Below are 23,461 nucleotides of genomic sequence, written 5' to 3' on the forward strand. Positions count from 1 at the left end.
CAGTGACAGCTCCGGGCCCGCCCGGGCTGGGCGGCGCAGGTGCGCTGGGGGCGCGGGGCACACGAGCCCGGCCGCAGGTGCGCGGGGGCGCGGGGCGCCGGGCGCACGGGCGGGCACACAGCTGACAGCCCGTCACGGCAGCGCAAGGGAGCTCGCGCCCCGCCTACCTGCGGGAGGAGCCCGTATCCGCACAGCCTGCGCTGCCCGGTCCTATTCGAGGCGAGCTCAGAAGCAGCTCTGCGAAGAGTTGTGTTCATCCTCAGGTAACCGAGATTTTTCTTCCTTTGCTGTGGCCTCGCTGCTTCTGCACTGGAGCATTGACGGCTTTGGCATTCTTGTCTGCTAGTCCCTTAAAAGAGCTTAACGCTATCTGGGAGGGCGAGTCAGCAATATAAAGATTGGAGTAGATGAGAGAGTAAAAAAACTGCATTTCTGTATCCTTGTCAGAGAGAGTGAGCATCCTGATACTTTTATAAAAATATCCTTTTAAAAACATTTGAATCTTACACATTATTTGGAATTCCGAAGCAGGAGTTTGTGTTTTAGAAAATTATACGGTGCAGGTGTTTCTATTATGTAGAAGTTGATTTAATGGTTTTACGGGAGTCCTGAAAAGATCTGGTCCAAAGTGAGAGCACGTTAGAGGCTGCTGTTGTGTTTCAGCGTGTTTTCGTACTAGACCGGAGCTCTTCGCGGGCTTAGCTGAGACTTGGCTAAATGTTTTAATTCTCCTTTTAAATAATGCATTTCATGATGTCTACATGTGTTTCTTCCTGTTTTGTTGCTGTAAGAAAAGAAGATGGGAAAGGCGCCGCACCCCATCTTTAGTTGTAAGATTGTGGTTCCCATAAGATGACAATGACTGCTGACGGCTCCCAGGCTCGCCTGCAAAGCATTGTCGGCTTTCCGCCTGGTGGGAACCTGCCTGAGTCTTCTGTCCTGAAAAATGCTGGTTTTCCCCTTTAAAACTCCAGTTCACCTTCGTATGGGGGTTTGGGAGACTTTTGAACTAGAAGCTCTGTGAATCATATTATATCCATTGAATGGTTATCTACATGGCTGTGGTGGAATTCAGTTTCTTCCCACTGTGCAGTGACACAACTTGCCTTCCTTAGGAATTTATTCTACATATTTGCCCACATTATTTTTTGAATGACCCTCTTCCATGTGAGAAGCTAGTCCTAGCATAGGGGACCTTTTCTGTTTTGAACTAAAAACTTGAGGAAAAATTTCTTTTTAAGGAAGATTTTCTAGGTAACAGTAAAAGGTTGGAGCATTTTACATTCCAAATCAGTCCAAATGTGCTTCTTTCCCAGTGACATTTGGATTTGAGGAGGTGGAGTGGGAGGGAGAGAAAAGGGGAGGATAAAATTAGAATAAATTTAACAAATTTGTAAGGGGATAATATTTTTGGGGGGGTCATTGCCTGAAATTGCAAATTATCAACAATTCTATCTTTGGAAATGCAGGAGGAGATCCTATGGGCTGAGATGAAGGAAAATCCATAGTTCATTTTATAGAAACAGAAGACACAAAGCAGGGAAGCATTTTCATCCTATTTAACACATGGCATTTAATTTGGTAATAGGGACTCCAGTGCCCAGTGAACTCAGGAAGGGGGGTGGGGAGAGGTGATTGTCTCCACCATTGCACAGAACTGCTGCTCAGTTATCTCTGCAGATGGCAAATATATATGCACAGCTATTGCAGAAATCTCCAGAATCCTTTTCTTGTTACAGCTTTAGTAGAGTTTTTCCAAAGAAGAGACTCAGAAAACACTCGAATTGAATTCCAAGTTGTGGAAGTCCCTTTTCAGCTTGTGGCTAGCAAGTAACACTCTCAGCAATCAACAGTGCCATCTCACCACGGGAAGAACAGAGAAGACTTTATTCATTTCACGCTGTACATCTCCAAGGAACCACACCTGACTTTATTAGAAATATATTATTTCAGAAGTAAATACTGTCTCTACACTGAAATCTACGTATCTTAGTGAAAAATTAAAACCTTTGAAAACTAACAAGGTTCTCTTATCAAAAAGAGAGTATAGCTGTGAAAACAAAATCATATGTTCACTTTTCTAATTTTGTGGCCATACTTGATATATATTAGTATATTGGAAATTAACCTATTAATTTAGACAAAATCATTATTTTTCCCCAAGATAAAGGCGATCAGTTTTTGCACAGGAGAATTTCTTTGTTACAAAGAGGAATGTTTGGCTATCTGGGTGAGGAGGTTGCCTGCCAGCTGTTTTAAGTTAAAATGGACTCAGTGCTGACCTGTAACTTTCAATTCAGAAGACCATGATGCCCCATTAGTACTTCTATGTTGAATTGAGTTTGTCTGTTTTGTTGGTCTGCCCATTATCTATTTATCATCCAGCTATCAACCATCTATTTATCTACTTGGTATGGATGTTTATAATGGATAGATGTCTCTTTAAAGGCAGACTGATTTCTAGGACACTAATTGGTGTTAGGTATGATTTTTCTAGGAAAATAGCCACTCTTAAAAGGGGAGCTGATGATTTTCATGTCATGATTGCTAATATTCTTTTACACATTAAATTGATGCATGCATGCACATTTAACATTTAACATAAAATTATGTTTTATTTCAATCATTTTGAAATTAGTTTAATTTCAAATTATGTTTTAGTTTTTATTTTTATTATGTGGCTTGCAAGTCTGTGTTTGTTGACCAGGTAAGTATTTTTTAAAATATTTGGAACAAATGCCATCTCATCCTCTCTTCCTTTGCTTTTGTTATGGGCAAATTCAGGAAAGGAAGATTGCTTGTAGCTCTCTCCTTAGTGCAGTTAAGTGTCTTCCCATAAATCAGTACCGTCCAATAGAACTCAAGTGTGTAAGCCACATGCATAGTTTAATATGCCCTAGTAGTCATGTTAGAAAAGTAAAAATAAACAGGTAAAATTAATTTTAATAATATATATTCTTTAACCCAGTATATTAAAAAATGACCATTTAAAGATGTAGTCAATACAAAATACTACTGAGACATTTTGCTGTTTTTTTTTGGCTAAGTCTTATACTTACAGAGTACCTTGATTCAGATTAGCTATGCTTCCAGATGTCGATAGCCTGCATGGCTAGTGGCTGTTGAGTTAACCAGCACAAATATAGAATGTTAACCTTTTGGCAAAGCAATTTAAAAACTGAAATATTAGGAGCTATTAAATTAAACTGGTTAAACACTATCAAAAATAAATATACAAATGATCTTAAATTGCTATAAGACCTGTGTCCTACCCTTCCTTGCCATTAACTAGTTGTGCGGTCTTGAACTTATTTTTACTACTTTATCAGTAAAACAAGAGGATTGGGTCAAACACTTCCCTTGATTTTATGAAAAATAACCAGTAGATATGAATTCAGCCCACATGCAGCTTAGCGAGCTACTGTAGCAGAAACAAAGGGAGCAGACCTTATGCTGGACATTGCTGTTTTGCACGAGTTTGCTTTGGTCCAGTTCCTGATGACAGATGTCAGCATGTGAGGTCCCATGCCTCATATTTAAATTTAAATTACTGGACGAGTCGCAGCAAGCCTATTGGAAAATCAAGAAATAGTAAGCTAGCATTTAGGTCTTTTTATATTATCCTTCACTGGTATACATACCTTCAATGTTGTTATCTATTTGTGTCAACAGCATTAAATAAAGTTTGGTTAATTGTAATACTTTATAATTGACTGATCCATGAGTAGTGACTTCTGGTTTGGGGTAGGGGTGTTGAAAATTTTTAATTAATTTTTATTGGAGTAGAGTTGCTTTAAAATGTTGTATTAGTTCCTGCATATAGCAAAACAAATCAGCTATATGTATACATGTACCTCCTTTTTTTTTGGATTTCCTCCCCATTTAGGTCACCACAGAGCACTGAATAGTTTCCTGAACTATTATATATAGTAGGTTCTCATTAGGTATCTATTTTGTACATAGTATCAACAGTGTATACATGACAATCCCAATCTCCCAATTTATCCCCTCTCCATTTCTCTCCTTGTGTTGTACGTTTGTTCTCTATGTCTATGTCTCTATTTCTGTTTTGCAAATAAAATCATCTTTCATTTTTCTAGACTTCACATATATGCATTAATATATAATATTTGCTTTAGTAGTGACTTCCTGGTAGTTCAGCTGGTAGAGAATCCTCCTGCAATGTAGGAGACCCCAGTTTGATTCCTGGTCAGGAAGTTCCCCTGGAGAAGTGATCGGCTACCCACTCTTTGGCTTCCTTGGTGGCTCAGATGGTAAAGAATCTGCCTGCAGTGTGGGAGACTGGGGTTCGATCCCTGGGTGGGGAAGATCCCCTGGAGGAGGGCATGGCAACCCACTCCAGTATTCCTGCTTATAGAATCCTATGGACAGAGGAGCCTGGTGGGCTACAGTCCATGGGGTCGGATTCCTGCTTATAGAATCCTATGGACAGAGGAGCCTGGTGGGCTACAGTCCATGGGGTCGCAAAGAGTCGGACACGACTGAGTGACTAAGCACAGCATAGCACAGAGACTTCTTGACACATCGATATGAATGTCCTTATGAAAAGATGTCAGTTTCTTCCCCCAGTCTCTGGATAGCTTCTGTGATCAATGAGTGCTGGTGGGGGCCTGGGTACAATTTCTATCATATGACTCTCTGCCTTGGAAAGGATTGTAGGACATTTAAAGAGAACTATGTTTTGTGTGAAAGGAGTTTATATGCTATTTTTCTAAAGCTAATGAATGTCTGGAAAGTAAATGTTTTCTGAAGAAATAAGAGAACAGAGGAACTTTGTATTAGGCCTTTCTATAGTAATGAATTTCTCTGTCTCTTTCTTTCCCCTTGCTCCTACCCCTCTCAGTTTCTGAAGCTGGGCTCCAGAAAGGTCTAGCTACTTACCAGTATTTAGACAGAGAAGCCTTTGCAGGGGTAAACTTTCCTTCCTATGTCCTCTTTACACTCAGATTGTTTTATTGGAGCACCTCTATGATTTTTGAATTTGGACTTTATCTTTGAATGATACTGAGCAAAGAGGAAAAATGATCAGTACCCGGTCTTTGCATCCAGAGCAAAGCCAGTTCTCTCAGGTCTCTGTCACTTTAAAAATCCAGCACAAAGGCATTTTCCTTTTGGTATGAACTTGAATGTACCTCCCCAAACCCCATGCCCAGCTGCCACCCCGTAATTACACGCACACCTATAAGAGCAGTGGATTATCTCATTGCATTATTGAAATAGTCCCCTGAGATTTTAAGAAAGGCCTTTGTGGAATAGTCTCTGACACTTAAAGATTGTGCTTCTCTTTGGAGGCCCCTTTAGACTTTGTGGGTTCCTGACCACAGAATGGTGGTCAAGAGGGCACCACAAAATGTACATCTGACCTTACTTTTTTTTTTAAGTTTTATGTAAGTGTACATCTGTGTAAAGTCTGGGCAAGCTACATGCAAGCAAAATGGGGCTGGGAATGTTGAGTGACAGAAATGACTAGGTGACCTACATTTTTAGAAGAATCTAAATTTTCCAGGATATCATGATAACCATGTGTTTATATATTTTCTATCATTTCAGGTGGACTTACAAATGGCACTCTATGTACCTCCTCTTTGTTCTTTCCTTTTTTAAAAATGATAGTTTAAATTCCTCTAAATATACCATCCGTTTCAAAGTGCTCCATGTTGTTGGAGCCAATATTTAAACATAAAGAATGAAAATGTGGATAGAGAGAATGTTTAGTGATCTCAGAGCAGGGAAGAATTTTCTAAGGATGGTGCCAAACTGGGATCCTAAAGAGGAAAAGTTTCTTAAATTGGGCTTCACAGAAATTTTAAATTTCTCTCTAGGAAGAAGAAACAATAGCAAAGGATGAATGGCAGCTGGGAATAAACATTTGAAAAATATTTCAGATGAGGTCTAATTATCTTAGTATGGTAGGTCTCAAATGTTAAGCACCCAAATCACCTGATGAGATAGTTATACCTGCAGATCCCCAGAGACTGTGATTCAGCGGGGCCAGAGCAGGTGGAACGTGGTCCCAGATGAGCAGGATAGCTCTGGTCTGCTGAGACGAGTTTGAGAATGACCACCTTGAAGTAGGGTAAATACCATCCTTGCAAACGAATAGAAATCTGAGCAGAGGGCAGGAACATGCAGGCCTCAGATACAAATTACTTGGAACATATGAAGAAATCCTCTGCTGCTGCTGCTAAGTCACTTCAGTTGAGTCCGACTCTGTGCGACCCCGTAGATGGCAGCCCACCAGGCTCCCCCGTCCCTGGATTCTCCAGGCAAGAACACTGGAGTGGGTTGCCATTTCCTTCTCCAGTGCATAAAAGTGAAAGTGAAGTCACTCAGTCGTGTCCGACTCCTAGCAACCCCATGGACTGCAGACTACCAGGCTCCTCCGTCCATGGGATTTGCCAGGCAAGAGTACTGGCGTGGGTTGCCATTGCCTTCTCCAAAGAAGTCCGATCCTCAGTCTCACACAAATCAAATACAATTAAATCAATCATGAGAAATAGACTTCTTGTTACATGGGGAGTAGCTACAACTTTGATAATACACCCACACTGGGCTATGCCAGGCCAAGGAACTAGCACCGTCACACATTACTAGGACAATTTGGTAGTAATTTTGGAGAGCAACTGGCAGTCTCTACCAAATTTAAAATGCACATACAGTTTGATACAGTATTTTTATTTATAGGAGGTTAGTCAACTCAAAAATGTGATGAGAGTTTGTTGAAAAAAAAAAAGCAATCAGTGAGAAATATAGTGATAAATGATAGGCCATTTAGTGAGTTCTATGTAGCTGGTATGTAGTTCTAAGTAGCCAGAGTCTAAACTGTTCCTAAGAGGCAGTGGGGGGAAAGGACAGTATATATGTAATTTTGCTAAAGGGGGAATACATGCAATCAAGCACATGTTTTTTAAGAAAGTTTCTATTGGTCTTGTGAAACTTCTGCTAATCATGAGAAACAGTCATCACCATGAAGGATGTTACTGCTTTTCTAGATATGAGGAGATATAGGAATTGGGCTCATAAAATCAGCTCCTGAGAATATCTAACTATCTGAAGACTTGACTTGTCAGTTTTCCCAGAGCAGAGAGTGCCTCATTTCTGCTTTCTGCCCTGAACTCCTTCAGGAGTGTTGGAGGTCAGCAGCTGCAGCAGCACATGGCTTAATCCTTGTAGAGGTAGATGGCAAGCACCCATGGCAAGTACCAATTTGTGGATGACAATGCAATTACTCAATTCTATCTTTTAGGACAATTCCAGGTTCCACTGAAGCTGTTCTACTTCTATTACAGAAATACGAGCCATATTTTGGGCACAGGGATCTTGCTCTACAACCCTGAGACAGCCAAGGTGACGCGAACCTTAATTTTAGGACTGGTACTAATTAGGAACTGTAAATCTTTATTTTAATGCAGCATTGAAAGGTATGTGAGTCCTAAACATTTTGTATCATCCCACTGCTTTCCCTTAAGACCCGTGAAGACCAGGAAGATCAGAGTTCTTACTCTGACTCCAGTCTCCTGTGTCCTGGCCCTTCACTGGTCAGCTGTATCAGGATACTTTTGTCCCTGGCATTAGGGCTTAGTTAAAATATTGATTCAAATATGCATGGTGTAAGTATAACTGATGTTATACAAGCAGGTGCGATATTAACCACTGGTATCATTGCTCAGAGGAGGGCATGGCAACCTATTCCAGTATTCTTGCCTGGAGAATCCCTGTGGACAGAGGAGCCCGATGGGCAACAGTCCATGGGGTCACAAAGAGTAGGATATGACTGAGCAACTAAGCACAGCACAGCACGTGGTTGCTCAGTGCTCAGCTTCTGATAATGCATCTCTAACTTTTTTGATGAATCAGAAAACATACACAGTATCCATTATTCATTGCCTAACATGGTTATTGGGCTTCCCAGGTGGTTCAGTGGTAAAGAATCTGTCTGCTAAGACGTGAGTTTGATCCCTTCCTGGGTCAGGAAGATCCCCTGGAGAAGGAAATGGCAACCAACTCCAGTATTCATGCCTGGGAAGTCCCATGGACAGAGGAACCTGATGGGCTACAGTCCATGGGGTTGCCAAAGAGTCAGACTTAGTGACTAAACGACACCATTATTATTATTTTTAAGTAAATATGAGATGTTCTGAAAGTTGCTTGACAATAACTACATGTTAGTGTAGAAAAACGTCCTCCAGCATTTCATAATGCAGAGCTCCTTGTTCACTTGGTTCTAATTTGAATTGGCCAGAATTCTTTAAGGGTTTGCTAAACTTGAGTTGAAATGCAGGTTCTGCTATTTACTAGCTTCGCATCAGTGCACTGTTACCGTAACCACCTAAGGTCTCAGCTCCTTTCTCTGTAAATGGGGCTGCTGATAACTAAATCAGAGACATTTCAAAGATCAGACTTTCCTGGGACCTCTCAACACTGGCTAGATCGTCAGGACTCCTGGGTTGTGCTGGTGGTCGCTATCTTATCAGCGTCTTAATGATTCTTCTCTCTCATTATCTCACATTTATTCTCTTACACGGCCTGGCCTGAAGCCCATTGTCTCATAGTTGCACTTTGGTTCTGGATGGAATTCTGGCCTTCAGTTTTAGCTTCTCGTAATTTACCTAGTATGTGCACTCTCCAGTTCATCCTAAAATATTGATTTTGTTTCCTTTACAGCTTTGTCTTTAAGCTGGACCTACAGGACTCCCTATTTTGTATCTGGTTAAATCCATGTTTTCTCTTTCTGGAGCACTCTTCTGGTCTTCAACTGAGCTCATTTCCCCACAGACAGTCCTGTAACTGAAGTCACAGTTTTGCAAGAATAGACCTTGCTTGATATTTTGTTATTCTGGTTTTGAGATATTTATCTCGGTAATGATTCCAGTGGTCCTGGCCTTGATTGGAAGCCTGCTGAGGGCAGGTAGTACTACATGTTGTCTGATGTTGATTGTCACTGGATTCTAGACACATCAGTAGCTGTAGCCTTTTACAGCAAATTTTGCCGCCCTGCCTAGTGACCAGAGAACAGACACAAGTATGTATTCATTGATTAATGGTTCTCAGCTCCTGACTGTATGCCCTTGCCTTTTGTCAGTCCATCAACTTCAGACTTCCTGGATATTCCACTCTCACCAAGGGTGTTCCCTCTGGTTTAGTCTTCTCCCTCACCTTATGCTCAAATGTCATCCAAGTGACTTCATGTTTTCCCTCCACCTCGCTTAAATTCAACACCTGCAGCCACAGGGGATCTCATCAATGCAAGAGGCTTTCCCACTTCCAGAGGAACAGTGGAGCATGCACTTCCTGACCACAGCATCCTGATTCTACAGCATCCTTGCTCAATTTCTCCTTGAGCCTCTCCCAGAACTACAATTTATCTTGCTAGTATATTCTGTTTCCTTCCCATTAACATTTAAACATATTCATGTCTCTTTAATCAAAACTGAGTAGCATTCAGCCTTCAATTCACAAGCTTTCCTCCAATTTACGATCAATCTCAGGAAATACTTCAGAGCTGCCTGTATCAATGTCTGTATTTCATGTATTAACGTGTGTGTCTCGTGCTCACTCTGAGTTTCCCTGGTGGCTCAGATGGTAAAGAATCTGCCCGCAATGCAGGAGACCTGGATTCAATCCCTGAATCTGGAAGATCCCCTGGAGAAGGGAATGGTAATCCACTCTAGTATTATTGCCTGAAGAATTTCATGGACGGAGAAGCCTAGTGGGCTAAAGCCCATGGGATCACAAATAGACACAACCGAGCGACTAACGCTTCACTTTTCCATGCTCACTCCTCAACCTACAGCAATCCAGCTTCCACCCAGGGTGCTTTAAGAACATCTCTCACTAAGGTCACTGATGATGTTCATTGCTTCTCAACCAGTGGGTGTTTTCAATTTCTCACTGTACTTCACAGCTCACCGCCAGTTCACGTAGTCAAGCCCTCTCTTTATTTTTGAAGTCCTCCCTTTCCTCGGCTTCCACAACATGCCCTTCAGTGCAGTTGTTTTTATTTCCACAATCTGGTCTCTCCTTCTCATAATTCTTTGCATACCCACTGCCTTTTCAAACAGTACATTTTGCAGTCTCCTGAGGTTCTATCTAGGTCCTATACTATTTTCTCTTTGTTCTTACAAGTCATCTCATCCACAGACTTGGCTTCAGTCCCTACCACAGCACAGATGACTTCCATGTCTGCAATCTGATCCCTGATGCTGCAGCTGCTCTGGATACATCCTCCACCTGTGCTCTATCTGCTGAAAATCAAACACATGACTTCCCCCCTAAAACCTGGCCTTTGATCTCATCCCATCTCTCCAGTTTCACCACTTGGAAACCTTAGGAGTTTTTCTTGACACTTTATTATCTCTTTGTGTCTTAACCCTTTCATCCACTAGCCATCACTCTTTGCTGTTGATGTCACTAACTGATGGGCATGCCACCCTCCTTCCAGTGTTTGGAGGGCTCCAGATATGGAGCATCAAATGTGGAGGGCTCTCTCTCTCCAAGGGGCCTGCAAACAGTCTTGGCCTGACTTTGTCAATACACTCCTGTAGTAGATGGCCATGGATGAGTCCTCTCCAGAGATAGAAATGCCCTGCCATTGACATAATGGTATGGTCCACACTAGTCCTCTGTCACCGTAGCCTCAAAGCCATGTCTGAGATCCCACTTAGCCCACCACCAAAGCAAGGGTAATTGACACAGATAGTGATGGCCAGGTAGAGACGAAGCCAAGGTCTCTGCTCACGTTGCTCTTGCCTGAGGTGCATTTCTTGGCCTGTCCTTTCCAGTCTGTTCATTAGAACTCAATTGCAGATTCATTCACACACTGAACAGATTCTTTTTTTTTTTTTTTTTAATTTTATTTATTTTTTTAAAGTGCTGGCCAACCTACTGGCAAATCTCATTCTTCATTTTATTTTTTTTGTTTCCTTGTTTTTTTTTAATTGTGCACTCTTTATGGGCCAGGCAGTGTTCAAACACTGCAGAGACAGCAGTGTAAGAGACAGAAAAGACCTCTCTTGGAGCTTATAATATAGTGGAAATAAACACAGTTGTAAAAAGGCAAATTGTATTCAGAAAGGGATACATGCTATGGAAGAAAATTAAGCAAGAAGAGGCCTAAGACTGCTGAAATTGAGGCTGTTACTGTAAATCCAGTTGAAGGGTCAAGGAACTTCTCACTGAGAAGGTGACGTGTGAACACAGGCCTGCAGGAGGTGGTGGGTGAAAGAGTGGTCCAGGTAGGGGGACAGCCAGTTCAGAGGCCCTGAGGCAGGACCGTGACAGGTGTGTCCAGGTTGCAATGGGGAGACAAAGATGGCTGGAATGAAGCGAGCAGGGGGCAGAATGGCAGCAACTGAGAGCACAGGTTGGGGCAGAACCCTTTACCTTTCACTCTCAGGGAGACAGGGGGACCAGTGGGCTTCAAGCACAGGAATGATGTAATCTAGTGCCTGGGGGAGGCACTGGTTGGAGTGGCTCAAGGCTTGAAGCAAATGACCGCTTAGGAGGCTGTGGTAGTGATCCAGTTAAGAGGTGATGATTGCCGGGAGATCGTGAGGGCACTGGGGAAGTCTGGATGTGAAGATATCACTGGCACACTTTGCTGATGGAATGGGCAAGAGGTCCAAGAGAACCCGAGGGGTTTGGGAGGATTCCAAGGGGTTTGTCCTGGACACCCAGAAGGAGACTGTAGGCATCGCTTAAGATGATGCAGATTATAAAGGGAGCAGTTTAGGGTGGATTTAGAGGGTTTTTGTGTTTTGCACATACTATATTTGAGACGTCTCCAACACGTCAGAGCAGAGGTGTTCAGGTGAGAGAGGGAGACATATGATTCTGCAGTGTGAGTCTGCAGTTTAAGAAAGAAGCCTAGCCTGTACAGGTTGTTGCTGCTGGCACATGGATGACATCTAAAGACGTGAAACCCAGTGACACTGTTGAGGGGGTGAGCATAGTGGGGGTGAGGGCGGAGGGGAACAAGGGTGGAGGTGTGAGCTTGTCTTGCACGCATGTGTGCTCAGTTGTGTCTGACTCTTTGTAACCCCGTGGACTGTAGCCTGCCAGGCCTCTCTGTCCATGGGAGTTTTCAGGCAAGAATACTGGAGTGAGTTGCTGTTTCTTCTTCCAGGGGATCTTCCTGATCTAGGGATTGAACCACATCTCCTGCGGCTCCTGAATTACAGGTGGATTTTTTACACACTAAGCCATTGGGAGCTTGTCTAACCGGCAAGTTAATTAGGAGTGATGGCACTGACCCACCTCCCCTGCCACCATCCTGGCCCCAGCTGGACCTCACCACAGTAACAGCTGCCTCTACCCACCCACACATTCCCTGCCTATTACCTTGCTGGCTCCATCTACTTCTCTCCACCCCTTCTTCCATTCTAGAATCCTCCCTTTTCCTAGAACATATCATGCTAGCATCTGTGTTTGTCCCTTCCCTCAACCAGGGAAGTTCTTCTCCCAGATATTCAGAATTCACACCATCATTGTTCTCAAATCTTTGTTCCAATAAGAACTTTCCAGGGAGCCTTTCTCTGGCTTCTGGCCACCTCTGATGTCCACTGTACATCCTCAAAGTGTAACTGAAAGATCCTGCATTGACATGCTCTTATCAAATGTACCCATACCCATGGAAACCCTTCATTTGGAAGACTTAAAATGATAAAAACATCTCTCTTCAAGTTTGTAATTGTACAAGTAAGAGAGCTTTTAAGGGACACATTTGCATTGCATTTGGCAAAATCATGTATAAAAATGTTTCCTCTGTTATATCTCTTTTCAAAATGCCCTCTCCATAGGACAGTTGTTTTTCCAAAGTAGGTGCTGATCCCTCTCTTATGTTTTAAAATGTCACCTTTCTATTACAGGGATGGAGAAAATGTGCTTATTTTTCCAAAATACCTGCTGTATGTCATATTGCTAAAAGCTGCCTGCCACCCAGAAAATGGTTATGAATATAGAACAGTAGCTTTTTGTGTAATAGAAAAACACGCAATTTGCCTTTTAGTTCTGCAACACATATATTTGCCTTGCTACAAGATGACTAGTGAACCATGCTGTGGTTAAAAAAAAAATTTCATCGTGGCTCACCATCTTCATATGGAATATTGTAAAGGTCTTATTCTTATATATTAAGAAATAAAGTACCCAGAAGCTCCTTTTTGGCTTCAGCTTCTTTGCTGCAAGAACTGACTGATGAACAGTGCAGTAAATTCGTTCACCTCTGCTTCTGTCTCTATAATGTCATCATACATCCTCATGTAATTTATTTAATTTCTCTTGACATTGCCAGCCTATGAGCAGTTACTCTTACTTAGATTTTTTTCAAAACTTTATTTTGCTTCTTTAAAGAGTTCATTGATCTTCTCTCATACAATTTTCCTTGGTCAGCTCACAAAAATGTATTTCAACAGCAGGTAATCAACATGCGCTAAGTGTTTCTGATGTGTCCAGCATTAGGTTAAATAAAATTACGTGCTGCTGGGTGAATCCCACAGGGATCCTGCCTTTATGATACTGGTATTGGAGGGAGAGGAAGAGAGAGAACACAAAATAATAAATACTGAAAGAAGGATGGTACTGCTGCATGTGAGCTCATACATCCAAGCTTTGCGACCCCCTGGACTGTAGCCCACCGACTCCTCTGTCCATAGGATTCTCCAGGAAAGAATCCTGGAGTGGGTTGCCATTTCCTCTTCCACAGGAGTCTTTCTGACTCAGGGTTCGGACTCGTGTCCCCTGAGTCTCCTGCACTGGCAGGCAGATTCTTTACCATGGCATCACCTGGGTAGCCCTGTGAAAGAACAAGATATGGACTAAAGCATCTTATTATTGAAAGAGAATCATTCTAGTAAATAATAGATGTGCTGAAGTATGTTTGAAATGTTTCTACTTTGCTCTGTTTAGTAAGCATGTCCCCTGTGAAACTTCTAATACTGGTTCTTGATACCTTCGTAATTGTTTTCTAATTATCTTCCTATAGGACTCTGAGAAAGGACTGCATTTTAGTTTGTTATTAAGAGTTTTGGTGTATTATTTTATATATTATAGATGGAAAATAAGTATTTTTCCAATGATTTGTGACATTTTGCCTTTCAATATTAAAAAGATTCTAAGCATTTAAAAAATCAAGTGTAAATTTTGTAACATACTGGTTTAAGTATACTGTGCTAAACTTTGCTTAAAAAGTATAATTTGTTTGAGTGGTGCAGCCCAATAGATAAACACTGTGAGCCAATCTATAATTGTGGATTTTCTAGTAGAGCTTCCCAGGTGGTACTAGTGGTTAAAAAAAAAAAAGAAGAAGAAGAAAAAACAACCCACCTGCCAATGCAAGAGACTTAAGAGACTAAGGTTCAATCCCCGGAGTGGGAAGATCCCCTGGAGATGGGCACGGCAAACTACTCCAATATTCTTGCCTGGAGAATTCCATGGACAAACGAGCTTGGTAGGCTACAGTCCACTGGGTTGAAAAGAGTCAGACACAAGTGAAGTAACTTAGCACACATGCATTTTCTTGTAATCACATCTAAAAAAGTAAAGACCCAATTGAAGTTAATTCAAATAATATATTTTATTTTACCCAATGTATATGAAATATCATTTCAACTTGGAATCAGTGTCAAAATTATGAATGAGATATTTAACACTCTTTTTTATATGTGTTCAAAATCCAGGGCAGGACATCTCAGTTTGGTCTAGCTGAATTTCAAGTGGCAAGTGACTACTATATTGGACAATGCAGTTCTGTGGGCTTAGTTTTAAAAGCAGTGGCTAATAGTGATGTGTAACAGGAGCACTGATACAGTATAAAATCAGGGCCTAGAAGTAGGTGTAGATTTCATCTGGTCTCAAGAAATTAGCTGGAGAAGGAAATGGCAACCCACTCCAGTATTCTTGCCTGGAGAATCCCAGGGACAGAGGAGCCTGGTGGGCTGCCATCTATGGGGTCGCACAGAGTCGGCCACAACTGATGCGACTTAGCAGCAGCAGCAGCAAGAAATTAGGTATTTTTTTGGCCTGGTGAGATCAGAGTAGATTCTTATTGCTCTTAATTTGTAATGTGGATGACAAAGGAGAAGGGCTATCTGCTGTGCCAATGCCAACTGTACTATGGGTGCAATTTTTAATTCATAGTTTTATTTTTGCTGAAAATATTTTTTTTTATAATCATGTATTTTTATCATGGTAAAATATATGTAACATATAATTTACCATTGCAATTGCATTTAGTGGCATTTAATACATGTACATTGTTGTATCACCATCCATCTCCAAAACTATTCATCTTGCAAAACTGAAACTCTATTCCCATTAACGATTACTCCCCATTCTTCCCTCCCCCCAAGCCCTGCTAGACCACCATTCTATTTTCTGTCTCAATAAACTTGACTGTTCTAGGGATGTTTTATGAAAGTGGAGTCATATGATATTTGTTCTTCCATGACTGGCTTATTTCACTTCACATGGTTCATCCATGTTGTGGCATGTACCAGAATTTTTTTCCTTTTAGGCTATATAATGTTCCGTTTAGTATATGTGCTATTTTGTTTATCCATTCATCTGGTGATGGACATTTAGGTTGCTATGGTTGTTGTGAATAATGCTGCTAAAAACTAGAAACATGGGTACACAAATATCTTTTCAACTGTTTGAATAATATATTATAATATATGTTTAAATTATTTTGAGTATATACCCAGAAGCAAATTGCTGGATTACATGGTAACTGTTGAATTTTGCATTATTTTACATTCCTACTAGAAGGATTCTGGAGAAGGCAATAGCACCCCACTCCAGTGCTCTTGCCTGGAAAATCCCATGGATGGAGGAGCCTGGTGGGCTATAGCCCATGGGGTCGCTAAGAGTCGGACATGACTGAGCGAGTTCACTTTCGCTTTTCACTTTCATGCATTAGAGAAGGAAATGGCAACTCACTCCAGTGTTCTTGCCTTGAGAATCCCAGGGACAGAGGAGCCTAGTGGGCTGCTGTCTATGGGGTCGCACAGAGTCGGACACGATAGCAGCGATAGCAGCAGCAGCAGCAGCAACAGCAGCAGCAGCAGCAGGAGGGTTCTAACTTCTCCACATCTTCCTTAACACTTGTTATTTTGTTTTGTTTGTTTTTTTTTGCTTTGATTTTTGATAGTAGACATTCTGGTGGGTGTGAGGTAATTTCTCATTGTGGTTTTGATCTTCATTTCCCTGATACTTTGTGATGTTAAGCATCTTTTCATGTGCTTATTGGCCATTTGTATATTATTTAGAGAATGTTTATTCAAGTTCTTTATCTATTTTAAGTTGTTTTTTCTTTTTGTTATTCCGTTGTGTTTCCTCTGTATTCTGGATATTAGATTCTTACCAGATATATAATATCTGGTGTGATATATGGTATCTGGTACACCAGATACATGATATATGTACATGATATATATATGATATCTGGTACACCAGATACATGATATCTTCCATGGTGTAGGTACTCTTTTAACTTTCCTGACACTGTTATTAGTTGCACAAAAGTTTCTAATTTTGATCAAGTCCAATTTATTTATTCATGTGAAGCCACAATGGGCCCCAAAGAGCCAAAACAATCTTGAGAAAGAACAAAGTTCAAGGCTTCATACTTACAGATTTCAAAATGAGTTGCCAGTCCAGGTTCAATGCACGATACTGGATGCTTGGGGCTAGTGCACTGTGATGACCCAGAGGGATGGTATGGGGAGGGAGGAGGGAGGAGGGTTCAGGATGGGGAACACATGTATACCTGTGGCAGATTCATTTTGATATTTGGCAAAACTAATACAATTTGTAAAGTTTAAAAATAAAAAAAATTAAAAAAAAAAAAGATGCAGTAGACCAATTGTGTGGTACTGGCATGAGAATAGACACATAGACCATGGATTAAAATTGAGAGTCCAGAAATAAACCTAATTTACATTTGTAATTAACTGAATTTTGATAAGGGGTCAAGATCATAACAAATAGTTTCAGGATACTGGATATACATAGATAAAGGAATGAAGTTGGATTCTATCACACTATGTTCAAAAATTAACTCAAAATGGAGCAATGGCCTTAATATAAAAACTAAAGCTACAAAACTCTTAGAAGAAAATGTAGAGGTATGTCTTCATGATGGCAATGGATTCTTAGCTAAAATACCTAAAGCATGAGTAATAAACTAGTTCATGATTGTGTGATGGAATTTTTTTTTATCCACTTGCCAATTTTGTAAACTTTCATTTGACTAAAAATAGAAATCTACCTAAGCAAGTACATATACAAAGAGCCATGTTCCAGTAAGTGGACAGTGAAGGAAGGATGCCAGGCTATACGTAGTAGCACCTTAAGCCATCACTCCTGATATTGAGCACTTTCTTCTCCTTGCTGGCAGAGTTTTTGCCCTCCAGTTGTCTTCATCTTTTGGTGTTAATTTCCCTGCAAGGTTATCATACTGCATTGGTCATTCAGGATCAAATTTGGTAACTGATCCTTTGACCAGGACAATTGTACTATCTCTTATTCACATGGTGTGCTTTTTTATTTCTCTTACCCACATGGAAAAGCTATTAAAGCTGAAAATTCCCCAAACATAGTCAGGCTGAAAAGTGTAACTAAGCGCATTTTATTTGGTTGTTTGGATTCCTAGCCATCATATTTTTCCTGAATGAAATAGTTTTAGACAGACATCATTGAATCTTATTTCTGTGCCTAAGCTGTGGGCTTATTTGGCTCTCAGTAACAAAACTCTTAAAGAATAATTTATTCTATCCTTTCCATTCCAAGAAATGTCCCAACTTTTCTCCACTTATTTCATTGTTGCTGTTATCACAAGTCTTGTGATGAGTGCCTACAGAACCCCCCTCCCCCACAGACCCTGACCCCATATTATGGGATGGGAGCTCCATTACCTGAGTGCAGATGAGTCACCTGCTTTAGCACCTGCAGAAATATTGCCATGGTGGGTGTCTCCACAACACTAGGAAACAAGATTACTCAAAAAGGATTCTACATCTTTGGATAAAGGTGAGCCAGGGATGTTTAACTCTTCTTTATGATCAGGCAGCTATTTCTCACTAACAAATCTTTCATTTTTTATGTTCAGCTAAGAAGGTACATGAAATGAATTCTTAATTAAATTGAAATTCTAAAAATTGTTAAAAGTACACTCTCTTACCTAGAGAATATATGCTCTATTGAGAATAGTTAATTTCTTAAAGATATCCTTATTTATGTTGTAATATCAATAACAATCCTTCAATTCATTCGCTGAGTCGTTTCCGACTCTTTGCAGCCCTATGAACTGCAGCACGCCAGGCCTCCCTGTCCATCACCAACTCCCAGAGTCCACCCAAACTCATGTTCATTGAGTCGGTGATGCCATCCTACCATCTTATACTCTGTCTTTCCCTTCTCCTCCTGCCCTCAATCTTTCCCAGTATCATGGTCTTTTCAAATGAGTTGGCTCTCTGCATCAGGTGGCCAAAGTATTGGAGTTTCAGCTTCAACATCAGTCATTCCAATGAACAACCAGGACTGATCTCCTTTAGGATGGACTGGTTGGATCTCCTTGCAGTCCAAGGGATTCTCAAGAGTCTTCTCCAACACCACAGTTCAAAAGCATCAATTCTTCGGCACTCAGCTTCCTTTAAAGTCTAACTCTCACATCCGTACATGACTACTGGAAAAACCATAGCCTTGACTAGACGGACCTTTGTTGGCAAAGTAATGTCTCTGCTTTTTAATATGCTGTCTAGGTTGGTCATAGCTTTTATTCCATGGAGTAAGTGTCTTTTAATTTCATGGCTGCAATCACCATCTGCAGTGATTTTGGAGCCCCCCAAAATAAAGTCAGCCACTGTTTCCACTGTTTCTCCATCTATTTGCCATAAATTGATGGGACCAGATGCCATGATCTTAGTTTTCTGAATGTTGAGCTCTAAGCCAACTTTTCACTCTCCTCTTTCACTTTCATCAAGAGGCTCTTTAGTTCTCACTTTTTGCCATAAGAGTGGTGTCATCTGCATATCTGAGGTTATTGATATTTCTTCCAGCAATCTTGATTCCAGTCTGTACTTCTTTCAGCCCAGCGCTTCTCATGATGTACTCTGCATAGAAGTTAAATAAGCAGAGTGACAATATATAGCCTTGATGTACTCCTTTTCTTATTTGGAACCAGTTACTTTTACTTAAATGACCCATTTACTTTTTATTACTAGTAGTTTTAAATATAAGCTCTTAAGTACCCACTTTAAATATGAAATTTGCCTAAAGTTAATAAAGTTTAAATATTGTAATAAAGACATATCTACTCAAGGAGAAAGCATTTTGGAAAACCAAGGCAAAAATTGATCTGAGACAGCCTGTATAAACTTTAAGAAATGCCGGTGCCCTTGATCTCAGACTGTTAATGGGACATTTTTGGCAGGATAGTACACTAAATTGTCTGGCTTTTCCAAATACTGACAGCTGAATTCTTGTAATCTATGATTTTTCTCTGGATTCAATTATATGTTTTTTTTGAAGCAGGCTTAATTCAGGGTATAATGTAGATAAAGATTGTGGTTTTACATGAGATATTTCTTCTTTTTTTAACATTTTATTCACGTGAATCTAACATGTCTTCCAAAGGATCCATGAATGGGCACCTCTTGTGACTCAGGGAATCAGTATTTTCCCTACAGTCCTGGACCCTGTAGGCTGTGGATAAGCCTCTGATAATTCTTCACCCAGTTACAGTGTGGAGGAGGTTTCCCCACATGTCCAGTGATTCTCCAGATACCAGGTGGATGTCCTACCATTTGACTCAGTTCTGACACATCCATAGAGAGCATCAGACTCTACAGGATAACCTACAAGACTGACCTCTGTTTCAGATGCCAACTGCAAGTCTAGGTTATTACCTGTGCTTCTGACTAACTTGTTATAAATTAGAGGTTCCCAGTAGTCCCTCCTTAGGTTTGTTTAGTCTGCTAGAGTGGCTCTCAGAACTCAAAAAATGTTTTACGGACTAGGTTACTGGTTTATGATAAAAGGAACAGCCAGATAAAAAAGCTGTCTAGGGAAATATGGGGAAAGGGCACGAAGGTTTCATTTCCTCTCTGGGTTCACAGTTCTCCCCATGGCTCCATGTGTTAACCAACCTGGAAGCTCTCCTAATCCCGTCCTTTTGAGTTTTTGCAGAGCCTTCATTACAGAGGTGTGATTGATTAAATAGTTGGCTATTTGCAATTGATTCAACCTACAGGCTTCCCCTACTCTTTCCTTTCTCCTTCCTAGAGATGTGAGGTGGGGCTGAAATTTCCATCCCTCTGTTCCTGGTTGTTTAATTGTCCTGGCAACCAAACTCTAGTCTTAGGTCTTTTCCAAAAGTCACCTTATTAGCATCAACCCAGTTGATGGAAAGGGGCTTTTTATGAATAATAAAACACTCATTACATCTTTATGGTTCTGAAATGTTTTTAGGAACTAAGGACAATAGGCCAAATACTGTAAAAAAAGATGCCCTCACTGCTCTTACCTCTCAGGAAATTTCAAGAGTTTGGGAAGCTGTGAGCTAAGAACTATAGATAAAGACCAAATATGTATTTCTTATAAACCAAAATTTTGCACCTCTAACTTGACTGTCAGTATTTAAAATGTCCCATTAAAAATTTTTTATTATAAAACACACATGTTTATATTTTATGACACTTTGCAATGGAAAGGATACCCTGTTTTCTTGATTCTTTCCTTCATTTTCTGTTTATGTATAAGCTTTTTAGAAGTATAAGAGACGGTAGAGATAGTTTAGTCTAAAAAAGTTCAAGAAAAGCTGAAGGTTGTCTGTAAAGTCATGCCAGATAGCCTTCCTATTCAGGGACTAGGCTGCTGGTGAACAAATCTGTGCATCAAGAGAACCCAGTCTAGCTGCCTCTCCAGCCAGTATGATTCTTCTGTATATCAATGGCCAACAAGAGACCAATAGACATTTGGTGAAACCAACCATGTGAAAGAGAAGGACCACAGTGAAGAAATGGAACCAGAAGTATCTCAGTTCAGTTCAGTTGCTCAGTCGTGTCTGACTCTTTGTGACCCCATGAACTGCAGCACACCAGGCCTCCCTGTCCATCACAAACTCCCAGAGTCCACCCAAACCCATGTCCATTAAGTCGGAGATGCCATCCAACCATCTCATCCTCTGTCATCCCCTTCTCCTCCTGCCCTCAATCCTTCTCAGCATCAGGGTCTTTTCAAATGAGTCAGCTCTCTGCATCAGGTGGCCAAAATATTGGAATTTTCAGCTTCAACATCAGTCCTTTCAAGGAACACCCAGGACTGATCTCCTTTAGGATGGACTGGTTGGATCTCCTTGCAGTCCAAGGGACTCTCAAGAGTCGTCTCCAATACCACAGTTCAAAAGCATCAATTCTGTGCTCAGCTTTCTTTATAGTCCACCTCTCACATCCATACATGACCACTGGAAAAACCATAGCCTTGACTAGATGGACCTTTGTTGCCACAGTAATGTCTCTGCTTTTTAATATGCTATCTAGGTTGGTCATAACTTTCCTTCCAAGGAGTAAGCATCTTTTAATTTCATGGCTGCAATCTCAGATAAGAACAATAGCAACAAATCTCAATTAATAGTCTTACTGAAATTCTGCCTGGTATCACCTTTCCTGATAACAAAATGCTTCTTTGAGAAAGAAAAAAATCAGAGTACAAGAAAGTTTATTTACAACATAAATGAAAAGATTTTAGAGAAATCAAGAACAGGTATACTTGGTTCATCATCTAACAGAAGTTTCAGAAAGACAAAAAAGATAGAAGGATTAAGATGATGTAATTTTAAAAAGCAAATGAAAAATTTCCCAAGTTGCATAAAGGGTTAAGTTTTTAACCAGCAACATGCTGCACACCAGCCCCCTCCCACCCCCACCACCCCCCGCCCCTGGAAAAAGGCACCACAATTAAGAAGCAGTTCTAGATATATCCTGAAATGTCATAACTCCAAGAATAAAGAGAATACCCTAACCCTGCCAAGAGAAGGGGAAAACACAACTTTCCTACAAAGGAAAGAATATCATACTGGCTTTGAATTTTGTGTCAGTAACCCTGGATGATAAAGTTAAATGATTTTTAAAGTCTGAAAAGAAAAAAGAATTTGAACTTAATTTGGCTGCAGAATTCTATCAATCAAGTGAAAGACTGTGAGCTCAGAAATTTTAATGTCATCTAAAAGAAATTATCAGTAATGTTTATACTGAAGTATAAAATAAATCCTAAGATGATCAATTGAAATACAAAAATTATATTATTAATATTTAGGCAAAAACCAGACAAAAAGCTGGAAAAGTAAGACCCCAGTGTTTCTGACACAGAAAATTATGCAATCAGCAGTTTGGTGAAAATGACCTTTCTCTCTTAGTGGGTCCAATTTTGTCTACTTCCTCAGTAAAAAATCTTTACAAAGTCCTTTTAATGCTGTTTATTAATAGCATTTAGAAACAACCTGCAGAAGAACCACAGAAGACAATATAAGTTTTGGAACAAATTATAAATATTATAACTGGAAAATTTAAATACTGATATTTGCTTTAAAAATAGAGCGTAAGTGATACAATTAGGCAATGGAGGAAGATAATAGTGCTAATTTTACAGAGAGAGAGAGAGAGATGGTCCAAAAATCAGTAACTCAGGACATTAAGATGTATTATTCAAGCAATGAATGCATTATTTAAAATTTAAAGGTGAACACCAGGAAATAATTGAGCTTCCATTCTTAGAGACTAGAGCTGCTGAAGGAAGGGGTCTAGGAGTAGATAAGAGTATTTTATAATATTTTAATTTTTCTTTAACCAATTACATGCATTATATTATTTTTCATTTGTTTGTTTTTAAAGTTTTTAAGCTGAGATAACAGGAGCAGTTGGGAATGGCCTGGTCAGGTTTAATTGGGGCTTCCTCTGCCGTCACCTGCCCTTCTTTCTCTCCTTGAAGAATAACTTGCTGTGTGTGCATTCTGAATCCCATTGGCTCCTGTTTTCTTTCAGATTTGTTCCATCGGACACCCAGAAGCAGACCTATGTAGATATTCTTCCGCACTTGTCTAACCCTTACCTTAGCCTTTGCCAATTATCCCTCTCCTTTCCTTAATTCCTGAATTTCCTTAAATAGAATCTGTACTTCTTTTCTTTCCAACCAGCTCATCAATTCCCATCACTCTCCTGCCCACTGCAGAGTGACTTTCGCTCCCCTACACCACTTACCTGAAACTTTGCTGGTCTTCATCTCTTTCTGTGTGGCTGAACCACACTGAGTCCTTGTTGGCAGCTCCATCATAGTTCTCAGTCCTACCCCTTTCCTTCTCTGTATAACTGAAAGTGAAAGTGCGAGCTGCTCAGTCGTGTCCGACTCTGTGACCCCGTGGACTGTAGCCTACCAGGCTCCTCTGTTC

General features: G+C 40.5%; 1 protein-coding gene across 1 annotated transcript in view; it reads left to right on the forward strand.

Moving 5' to 3' along the window:
- The first annotated feature begins 204 nt into the window (after window positions 1-204).
- Window positions 205-23,461, forward strand: part of DIRAS2 (DIRAS family GTPase 2) — a 34,617-nt gene continuing 11,360 nt past the window's right edge. The window contains exon 1 of the mRNA NM_001192064.3: window positions 205-263. The gene's annotated coding sequence lies outside the window, so the exon portion shown is untranslated. The remainder of the gene's footprint in view (window positions 264-23,461) is intronic.

Source organism: Bos taurus, chromosome 8, assembly GCF_002263795.3.
Source record: "Bos taurus isolate L1 Dominette 01449 registration number 42190680 breed Hereford chromosome 8, ARS-UCD2.0, whole genome shotgun sequence".
Lineage (NCBI taxonomy): Eukaryota > Metazoa > Chordata > Mammalia > Artiodactyla > Bovidae > Bos > Bos taurus.